This window comes from Lissotriton helveticus, chromosome 5_1, assembly GCF_964261635.1.
Source record: "Lissotriton helveticus chromosome 5_1, aLisHel1.1, whole genome shotgun sequence".
In the NCBI taxonomy this organism is placed as follows: Eukaryota; Metazoa; Chordata; class Amphibia; order Caudata; family Salamandridae; genus Lissotriton; species Lissotriton helveticus.
In genome coordinates, this window is record NC_136065.1 from 1,493,014,117 (window position 1) to 1,493,026,181 (window position 12,065).

The window sequence follows — 12,065 nt, forward strand, 5'->3', positions numbered from 1 at the left end:
GTAGTGGCTATTATAGGAGGTAAATGTAAGACCAATCTCAAATATATGGTAGTATAAAATAAGTGTAGGAGTATTTTGGCTAGTGTCTCAGTTTTAAAATCATTTTCTCCTGTGAAATATGTTGCCATTTTTAACCTCTGACCATACAACACATCCCTACATAAGAGGGAAGACGCATCTGATTAACTGAACTTTTGAGTCTCTCTTGCTGAGGAGGTAAAGACATGAATAACCTTGCATCACATCTTCCTCTCGTCATGTGTCACGGATGGGCTTGCATTATTAAAACAAGCACCAAAACACGCGCAGCGTAAAATATCCCTTATATCCATTATATCTGAATATCTCAGAGGAGACCTTGCAGGAAAATGTACCTATGGTATGTTCTGCTGTCTTATGGTATCTTAAATTACTAACAGACTTTGCATATCTAACTTGAACTATTTGTATGGCCATGTAGGACTTTCAGCATCTGGGCATAATGTATAGGTCTTGGTATGGTTCCAATCCATGTCAAGCTCATCGGAAGGGGAACTTGGAGAAGATGGGGGCGTGCCTATTCTTTCCTTCCCAGAGATATTGAAGCTGATGTATCGAATGAGAGAGCAGTCACAACAACATCCTCCCCTGCACCAAACTCAACTTTCTTCTCTGCTCGTACTTTCAGGAAGGTCAGGTGTTCCAGGCAGTGGTTCCTTTTGTTGGGTTTCTTGTAAAGATTCAGTTAGCTGCTAGGACAAATTGATTTCAGCCTCTTCTCTCCATCATGGCTGCAGTCTCTAAGAGACATGGACTTTTGTATTGGAGGTGGTGACATTGATCCAGGGATTATCTACTTACACGCCCCTTCCTACCCGAAGGAGGGTGCAACAGGTTAGTCTCAATTCTGGAAAAATGAAGAAAGCTTTATGTCACTGGTGGTATTGGCAACTGACTTCTACTTCTCCTTCTTCTTCTATGTGGCCACATTCTGGCAGGAACCTCATTCTTTGGGGCCATTTTCTTTATTTTTTGTCTGGGATTAAGCTTAGCAACCTCAGAAGTACGCAGCAGAATACAGTTAATTTCCAAACCCCTCTCCTTCTCCGTATTGTGTATGATGTGACAACTCGTATACCTGCAGGCAATGAAAATGAGGGCAGTGGGATTTGGGAAATGTAGGCAATGTAACACAAATCACCATCAATCATCACAATCACAACACATGCTTAACAGTAGGGAACTCATGAATAAACAAACTTTATTTACTGCTAGACATTACACAGACAAATCTAATGTGTTGCCTCCTAAGGGTCCATGGGACTACTTTGGGAGGCAGTCAAAAATAGAAAAAATAAATTAAATGATTTCTTTATGACCATATTGAAAGCAGGAGAAGACAGAGGCAACGACTGATATCCCACCCTTCGAAACCACATGGGAAGCAGGCAAAAATCGAATAAATTATAATAAATTATTAAAAAACATCAACTCCACAGAAAAGCATGTAGAAATGTCAGGGAAATTGTTGCGCAATGATGCATACCCTAAATATATCTTGTCCCATCCGTGGGAATTCTCTGGGCCTAAACCCCCACCAGTAAATCAGCAATCTCAGATAACCGTTCACACATTAAAGATGCCCCAACCACAAACAGCCCAAGGCAACATAAATTACCCATCCAAAATACGATTAGAGTTGCAGAAAAACAAAAATCCACCATCTCACATATATACAAACTCACAAAAAATGCTTGCAAGCACATGGTGAAGAGAAGGTAGCTACGATCAAGGGGAAATTAATATATCGTTCCATGAGCTTGGGCTCCAGAAGTTACCTCGAACCTAGCCACCAATAGGCCCTTGCGGACAAAAATTAACTACATGAATACAAGAACAATGCACAAGCTCCACTTTTTTTTTTAAAAGGCCTAACACACCTGCATGAGAATGAGAAAATTAATTAAAAATACATTGCAATACTCCCAGGGCCTACAGAATGGCATATTTGAACCAAATACTAAAACTACACAATACAGCAATTTTCAAATGTACACTAAATTCACAAAAAAACACAAGAAAATGTATATTATAAGCCCAGGCTGTCATCATCCAAAAAATGTGCAAACATTATGCCTTCAAAAATGTAATCCCACAAGGGCTCCTACTCCAAAATCCAGGCTATACAACTACAAAAAAAAGAAAAACCAAACTAAAGACAAAAATAGTGGTGCTGCCCTTCCTCAGACAATATACGTTTTGAAAACAACTGCATTCAACTTACTTGATTTTCCCCAAAAAGTAAAGACTCTAAGGGTGTGGATGCAGCAGAGATTGCAGAGAGAAGGAGAGTGATGCGTTCCCTCCAAATCCAAAATGACCTAAGCGCTGAACAAAGCAAAGGGAGGAGTCTTCAGGACAGGAAGAGGAAGTTGCTACTGTATGCATGAAGCATCCAGCACTTACTGCACTTTCCCTATGTAAAAGAAAGTGTTTAACTCGAAAACAAAAGTTTGAATAGTACGCCTGGGTAACAATTAAACTTGAAAATGAATGTTCAGGTCGATTTTCACATGGCCACTTACTGCTGATGTTTAGAACTGCAGTTTTGCACTCATAAACTTACCCGAATGGTCCACTTGGGATAAAAATAAACCTGAAATGTATGTTGACAACTAGTGTAAAAGAACTAATGCTCATGTTTGAAAACTGTGTTACTGCCAATGGTGTTGTTTGGGGAAACATCCTTTACGACGCAACTTTTACCACGCAGTGCCTTTACAACGCAGGTTTTTCAACGCAAGTCATTACAACGAATTGCGCTGGGGGGCAACAGGTAACAGTTTAATTTACTATCCAACACCTTCCCTACTATCCACGGGGACTGGAGTTGGAATAGTAAATTAAACTATTCACTATCCAGCACCCCCAACGCAAGTCGTTGTAACGACTTGCGTTGTAAATCCTGCGTTGTAAAGGCATGCGTAGTAAAAGCATGCGTTGTAACAATGTACATCCGTTGTTTGCATGATTCTTGAATTATGATTGTTCCCTGAATAAAAATCTCACTATGCGAAGTGGCATATTAGCGTAATCTCTGTAACTATTCATAAATTTCACTATGGAAATTTATCAAAATTACATAAATTACGCTGACGTAATCAAAGTTTCATCTGAGCCTATTTTGCTTAACTAGTGCTCCTTTTTCACTATTTTACACTATTCTCTCCATACCACTATAACACATCAGTCATACCTCATTTGACTGTGCACAATACTAGCTTTAACATGCCAATGTGGCATACCACAAGCGCAAAACAACTCAACAATGACTCGCTTGACCAATTGGCTGTGTAGCCTCAGTTACTATTCTGACTACTACAGCATTTCCTGTTGCAAGAGCACTATCCTTTAAACAATCGTTTTACCTTCTCTAAGTACTCAGGTAAATAAAATGTGATCTTCAGCCACACAGAATATTTAGTCATGTGCACGGCCAGCTTTAGCACTGGTGGCGCCCTGTGCGACAAAGCCTGTTGGCGCCCTCCCCAATGACCACCTATGCCTAGGATTCCAAAACTAGCAACCTTTAACAGTGTCTCTCAAGTCTCCATAACCACTGTATCTCAGATTCATTCAGTTTTATAGCACCACTCATACCAGTGTAAGGTGTCAGAGCACTTTACACCACACACACATTGCACAGGGACAATCATATGTGTGTAAATCAGGGTATAGGACAGTACTACATGGTGTAGTGTAGGAGTGACATGTTATCGATACCGGTAGGCAATATAGTTAAAGTTCTTATTCAGGAAAGACACAAATTCATAATTTAAAACGTTACATCATTGTTAGGGGTCCACTTTCATAATAAGAATGGTTTTCTAGGGGGCGTGGCTTAGCGCCCGAGGCGGATGGAGGTTCCGGGGTAGAGCTCCGTACATACCAGAGATTTTTGGCGGTTCCAGCCCTCATTAACTATCATGCTGCGCAGCAGACGGCACCGGAGCACTTCGAGCCTCCCTTAAGCTGCTTGCCGCCTCCAGACTCCCTCGACTTCGCCCAGCAGCTCCCGTTTTGTTACGGTCGCGGCTCTGCTTTGGCCGCAACCGCCATTTTGGACATTCCTACCGGCGTTCGTCTGAGGAGCGAGTCTGCGACGCATGCAGCCTCCTGACACCGGCGCATTATTGAAAATGCCACATTTCTTCATGAAATAAGGTTTAACCCTTGCAGGCTTCACAGGTGACTCTATTTTCTTTTTGGAATCGTTTATTTTTTTATTTTTGCCTGGATTGTTGTCTCCTCCTCAGCTTTGGCAGCCATTTTAGGTGTTACACTACGTCAACCTCTTTCACGCTTCCATTGCAAACCTCGCTCTCCTCATTCTCATTGTACTGATTTACCAATGTTTTCTGGCTTTTCTTTGGATCCCATCCTGGCTCCTCCTCCTATTGACTTTGCTGGCCTTTCTTACTAACTGCAGTGGTTTCAATTAGGTCTGTGACTCACTGGTAACCCTTTCTGCCGCTGTTTTCATGGCGGGGTGCTCTGACAAAATCCCCAAACGTAATTTTATTAAAAACTCGAAACTCTTCACTGCGTTGGCTCATTTAGAAGCTTCCACAGACCCCTCCACTTGTGAACCGTCTTTAACCATGGATGCTCCTCCTCAGTCCGGATCGAAAACTAACTCCAAGAGACTCCTTTGTGTCCTGCCCTTTGACCGTACTCATTCCCCAACATCCTCTGTAAGTACCTCCCTGCATTTTCCTTTTCCATTGTTGACGTGATCCCTATTGTTTCGCATGTTCTCGTCTTGATTTTTTCTTTGTTACTATTGGATATTTTGGTGTCGCTCTTTCTTAGGTTGCTCCTGATCTTCTTTTTGATTTCCTTATCTCATTCTCTTACTGTTCTTCAGCTGATTCTCTCTTTTTCTAGTTTTTTTCTGCAATTCTCTTCCACATCATCTTTTCTCCCCTCTTTCTTAAATTTATACTTACTCTCCTGTAATTTTTTACTATTTCCTCCCTCTTCTCTTATCTCTTCACTTCATATTGCCTTCTCCTCTTCTTGGCTCATCCATGACCTCCCCTCTTTATTCCAATGCCTTTCCTCTTTATTGCCTTTATGTACTGAGTTTTTTCTACATTTTACTTTCATGGCAATTTTGCTCTCTATGTTTTTATACTCAATTTCCATACTTTTCCTATTCTCCTTCTTTCCCTGTTCTACAATTTCATCAATCCACTTTATACTCATTTACAAAGCTTCATTATACTTCTTTATCTGTCTCACATTCTCTTTTCCTATCTTCAATTGATGTCTGTACGAATTGTTTCTTGGAATGTTAAAGGCTTAAATTCTCCTATTAAGAGGCAAAGAATTCTTTCCCATTTAGCCAAACTTAATGTAGATATAGCCTTCTTACAAGAAACCCACTTATCTGACCTTGAAGCTGCTAAACTGAAAAGGGGTTGGGTGGGAGCTGTTTTTTCCGCTCCTGGTGATGGTAAGAGAAATGGTGTTTCCTTGTTAGTACGCAGGTCTTTTTCCCATTCTGTTTTGGCATCTGAATTTGACCCCGATGGTAGATGGTTATTTGTCAAACTCTCTTCGAAAGGTATTCCATTTTCCCTTCTCAATGTTTATGCTCCCACTGGTGGGGATTCTGCCTTTTGGTCTTCATTTTCCACTTGTATCACTGAATGCATTGCTGACAATTTTATTCTAGCAGGTGATTGCAATCTACCCCTGGATCCCTTCTTGGATAGACACTCCAAGTCATTTTTTGTCCCTAACAAGTCACACAAAATTTTCTCGCATGCTATCTCCCAGCATAAGCTTATTGACGCTTGGAGATTATGTAACCCCACTTCCAAAGAATTCACTTTCTACTCCCCAGCCCATCATTCGCAATTGCGCATCGATTATGTTTTCCTCTCTCACCTTCTGTCCCAAACCCTTACCCGAGCTGATATTGGCCCCATTTTGCTGTCTGATCATTCCCTGGTTACGATTAACATTGACATCCTACCTAAATCATCTGGCCCGAAGAGGTGGCGTTTTAATAACTCCCTCCTTCTTGACCCTAAGTTTACTTCCTCCTTCATTGATTTTTCATCTGAATTTTTTAACATTAATGATACACCCTCTTTGGCAAAACATACTATTTGGGATGCATATAAGGCCGCAGCGAGAGATTTCATTATCAGCCATGTTACTGCAAAACGAAAGTCTGCTCGCAAATATACCAGTGATCTCTTACTCCAGATTAAAAATTTAGAACATGCATTTTACACCTCCCATTCCCAGGAGAGTTTGACTGCCCTTGTTAACGCCAAGATGAAGTTTAACAAACTATCCACAGAGGATGCTTCTTTGTATTTATTAAAGTCCAGTTCGAAATTCTATGGTGGGAAAAACAAAGCGGGGAAGATTCTTGCTAAATATTTGAAGGTTAAGCAAAACAAACTGAATATTGAAGCTGTATTTGATGTTAACTCTGTCCTCAAGCATAAAGACGCCGATATTCTGGGGGAATTTTCTCGCTTCTACTCCACCCTTTACTCCTCTGAAACCCAACCTTCTGTTGATTCCCTTAATTCCTTTTTTACTACCATCAGACCGCCCTCAAACTTCCCTGTTGACTTATTTAAACTTGAAACTCCCATTTCTCCTCATGAATTACACACCGCACTTCATTCCCTCAAGAAAGATAAAGCTCCAGGCCCAGATGGTTTTACAGTCGAATTCTATTTACATTTCAAGAATCTACTATTACCCAAGCTGTATTCCCTCCTCGATTCTTTCACAGCTGCTGGTGCTTCCTCTGGAACCTTTTCTGATGCACACATATGCATCATACCCAAGGATGGCAAAGATACCCAGCACTGCAAAAATTATAGGCCAATTTCATTAGGTAACATTGACTATACAATTTATGCCAAATCCCTTGCCATTAGATTGGATCCCTTCCTCCCAGAACTTCTTGGCCCCGAACAATCCGGCTTTGTCAAGGGTCGCTACATCACCGATAATACCAGGTTAGTTTTCAATATCCTCTCCAAATCGTCACGCCTTACTGATCCCCTGGCGGCCATTGCTTTAGATGCTGAGAAGGCTTTCGATAGAGTTGAATGGACTTTCCTTTTTTCTGCTTTAAAATGGTTTGGATTTGGCCCCCATTTCATTTCTCTCATCTCTTTCCTTTACTCTAATCCTAGAGCAGCAGTTTGTGCTAATGGTCTGATTTCTCCCTTTTTTGATTTACGCAGAGGAGTTCGTCAGGGTTGCCCCCTTTCTCCTTTCCTCTTTAACCTAGCCTTAGAACCTTTCCTCTCCAGACTCCGCCAAAACCAAAATATTCATGGTTTTCTCACCCCCCACGCACATGTAAAGCTTGCCGCTTATGCGGACGACATTCTCCTTTTTATATCCAGACCTTTGCTTTCCATCCCTGCATTCCTCGATGAAGTTCATACTTATTCTCAACTTTCGGGGTATAAGTTAAACAATGATAAGTGTGAAATTCTCCCTCCTACCAAATTCACTTTCAAACCCGATTTTGAAGCTTCCCATTTCACTTGGAGTCCAGCCCATATTAAGTACCTCGGTCTGCATATTACCCCTTCCCTCTCTGACACTGTTTCACTCTGTCTCACTAAATGCACTCAAAAACTATCTGACCTTACCTCCAGATGGCACCCCCTCTACCTCTAGGGTGGGGACGTCTTGATACTATCAAAATGATGCTATCCCCTGTAGTCCTATACATTATTTCCAACATTCCTATTCCAATCCCTGCCAAGTTCTTCAAGAAAATTAACACCATTCTTTCCTCCTTCCTGTGGTCCGGGAAGAAATCACGAATGTCCTTATTCAGGTTACGTCTTCCCAAAGTGGAAGGTGGGGTAAATTTTCCAAATTTCCCTGATTATCACAAAGCCTTCCTCCTGAAGCAAGCTTCCCTTTGGTTGAAAGATCCTACCACTCCTTCTCCCGTCTGGGTTGAACTTGAACGCCTCTTTTTATCGCCTTTCTCTTTTGCTGAGTACTTGTCCTTCTCTCGTAAACCCCATCATCTTTCAACTCCTATACACAAATATACTACCAAACTGCTGCTATGCTCCTCCCCGGCTCCTCCTTCCTTAATCCCAGAACTCCTCAATACTACTATCTGGCATAATAAATAGTGTCCTTATTAATCAGAAGCCTTTTTATTGGAAGACTTGGTCGGAGCGGGGTCTGATTTGGATCTCCCAACTCTTCCTTGGTTCTGATTTTAGATCTTTTTCGGATCTAAGTCGGACTTTTTCTCTCCCTCCCTCTTTTGCTCGTAAATTTCTAATCCTCAAAAAAGCGGTTACATCTGCCTACGATTCCTTATCCTGTCCTACTAGTTTCACCAGCCCACCGACTCCGCCCTTGCCGCTTCACTCCCTTTTACTTGCAGATCCTACAGCATCTTCCATTTACCAATACTTGCATAGAACCCCCTCCCCCCGCCTGAAATCTACAGTGGAGGAGCAGTGGGAATCTGATTTTGCCCTCTCATGGCCTGTTTCTCTTTGGGACAAAATCTGGTCTAAGCTTCGCAAATCCTCTAGATCTGCCTCCCTCACGCAAACATTATTCTTTATATATAATCGGCTCCTGTTCACACCATCTGTGCTGCATAAAAGGTTCCCTTTGACCCCAGATACCTGCTGGTCCTGTTCCGCACCTCAGGCCACGTTATTTCACATGCTTTTCTCCTGCCCCCTCACGCACGCTTTCTGGATCCAGGTTTGGAATCAAATCAATACCATCTTCCACACTAAGACCCCCTTTGCCTATGAAAACATTTTCTTGGGTAGCCTGTCTTCCATTTGGGATAATGTTGAGTCAAATACTCGCAATATTGACCTATTATTAGCTGTTGGTTTACAGCAGATTACAGTCAATTGGAAGAACTCTATTAACATCATGTTTAAGGCCTGGTGGTACAATGTCTGTCACAACCATAGACTTGACACAGCTTTTGTTCACCCGTTATCTCACGCCCCGAAGAGACATGCCTTATGGCTTCCAGTAACTTTATATCTAGATATTTGTGCAAAACGCTCCTTTCACCTATCCCCTCTCCAACAAGAGGTTTCCAAACCCCCTTAAATGCCTTCTCATTCCTTTACCTTCTTCACAGTCATTTCTTTCTTTTTCTCAACCCCAATATGACCATTACTCATCATTGTGTTACTCATCTCATAGCTTTGTAATTCTAATATTTGCCTTTTCATTGTTACGCCTCAATCCTACAATTGTAATTTGCTTTATTGACTCTTGACAACATGTTTTTATTTCTTTTATTTTATGTATTGACACCTCCTTATATCCTAATACAATTATTTTGAACTGAAAAAGAATGGTTTTCTACTCCAATGAACCCTTTTCACAAGATTAGGATAATGAAAGTCTGGGCAAAAAACGTATAGCTCTAACATGTACCTTGCAGCAGCTCTAGGGTGACATTTAATATCTTAATGTTCCATATTAGGATTTTGACTTCTAAATGACACGTAACAAAAGGAGCTCTCTTACAGAAGCAGTAACCAACTGACCTATTTACATTATATGCACTTCGTTTTCTGCATGGTACATGTTCTTAGCAGCAGGCGTTTTAACCCTGTGCGCTACCTTAAGATGAGTCAAAATTTCCACTAGACAAACCTCCTGTCTCTTTCCAGGAAGATGATTAATCACAGGACTTCTCTTGACATTTTGACTGATGTCTGAAAGTTGCTGGAGGGCAGGAACGAGGCAGCAGGTGCTTTTAAAATGATAATACACATTTTCATAAATTACGTCCCCCCACCCAAGTCAACGCCCCGTGCGGTCGCACCGATCGCACTGCCCTAGAGCCAGCCCTGGTCATGTGGCTCAGATGCAGTTATGAGGCCAGAACTTTTATTTGAACTTTACATCGATTGACAGGTAATTCAGGAAAACAATGTGATGACATTTTCAAAGAAGCATGCTGCCGAGAATGTTGTGCTGGCTAAGATAAAACAAAGCTCCAAAGTTCTTTTTGAAGACATTTTCCCTCCCTTACTAAAGTTAGTGATTTTGCATTAAATTCCAATTCCCTTCAGTGTCAAAATCAATTTGCTGCACAGTAGTAGCGCCCGTGATCCAAGAGGGAAGTGGTATTGCTAAAAAATCAACATTTACGCCTATTGAAGCTCACAGAGTTTGCCAATCATATGCTTAACATTAGCTATTGCTTCCCTCTACAACTTGTTATTAGGAAGGGCTGCCTTCGCACACGTCTGCTAAAAACAGTCGTACATGTGGCCCAAAGTGTTATTAGCTAAACTTCCTAATGAAATTATTACAGTTTTCCATTAGCTTCATTAGGGTGGAAGAACGTAATATTAATATCATTACTAAGTTGATATGAAACCCAAGCAGACCATTTTGGGGCATCCAGTAGCTTCCCTGATTATTTAGTGGGTCTATTATAATGACATTCACTGTACAGTCACTAAAGTTAAGTTAGCACTAACACTGGCATTTGTGGAAAGCAAAGCATCAGAATTTGATCCTTCATCCATATCTCAACATCATGGTTGTATGAAAAGGCCTCTTTTACATGATTACCACCATTTGTTAGACTGATGCTACTTTTCTTTTTACTCTGTACTCTAGTTCTCTGCTACATCAACCCCAGTGCATATGCTCTGACCTCTAAAACTTGATCAAATTGCCTGTACTCCTAATTGGCACATTTAACTTAAATATAGGTCCCTAGTATATGGTAAAAAATGTACCTAGGGTCTGTAAGTTAGAAGTCATTTGTGGACAGCGGCACCCATTGTGCCACCTTCTACAGAGGCAGTGCAGAAATGACTGTAGACCTAGTATAAGTAGTCTGACAGGATAGTTTCAAAGCTGCAAAGTCAACCTGTCAACACAACACTTTTTTGACAGACCTACTCCCTCCTTTTAAATATTTATATTCACCTGTAAGTAGGCCTTACTGTAACTAAAACAGGAAATGTAAAAAATTAAAACGCTACTCAAGCAACAGTCACAATCTTTGCCAGGGTGAAACACAAACAATCACTAAATTAACTTGTACATAATCCTCTGGTAGCTTGGCTCAAAGGTAATCAGGCTTAATTTAGAGGCAATGTGTGAAGTGTTTATGCAGCAATTAAACAGTGATATAAAGTGAAACACAACATAAGAAAAATCTTACACCAACACCAATGTAGAAAAATAGAGTGAAATGTAATCATTTATTGAACATGAAAACGACAAAAATCCCATCAGTAAAACCAGAAGCATGCAATTTCAAAGGTTTAAAGTAAGGACAGCACCTAAAAGCACAATTCACCACTCGCAGTCATGTGGACAAGCAAGACCAGGTCGAAGTTGCATGTTGAGTCCAACCTCAATGGAGCATTGACTAAATACAGGGACATGAAAAACTTCCCTTTGATAGTTTAGTGCAAAGAGATCCATTGGTGGTGAAAGCGGTAGCAAGACCCAGGGAGAGCAATGAAGATAGCTGTTGCTGTAGCTCAAAGAGCAGGCCGGGTGTTTTGGATGGTGGTAGTTGAGATTTGTGCTGGTGGTCACCATGGACTGTCAGTGCTGTAGCGCAAAGTGAAGATCTAGCATTGCCAGTCATCATTGGTAGTCGCTGCAGCGCGACAAGTGCGGTTCACCAAGGCTTTGCATTGGTGGATGGCGGAGATGGCAAGACCGTGACGGGGTGCTTAGGGCCTACCCTAGAGATTATTTCTATGTTTTAAAATGCCAGTTTAGGCCTGGGAAAAGGTTTATTTTGCCAGGTTGAAATGGAAGTTTAAAACTGTACTACTTAAGTGGGCGGCAAAATAAATACTGCAGGTTCACTAGTAGCATTTAATGTACAGGGCCTGGGTACATGTAGTACCACTTTACTAGGGACTTACAAGTAAATAAAATTTGCCCATTGGGTGTAACCCAATAATACCACATTTAAAGGAGGAACCACAAGCACTCTAGCACTGATTCACAGTTGTAATAGTGCACAGAGTTCTAAAAGTGAACAG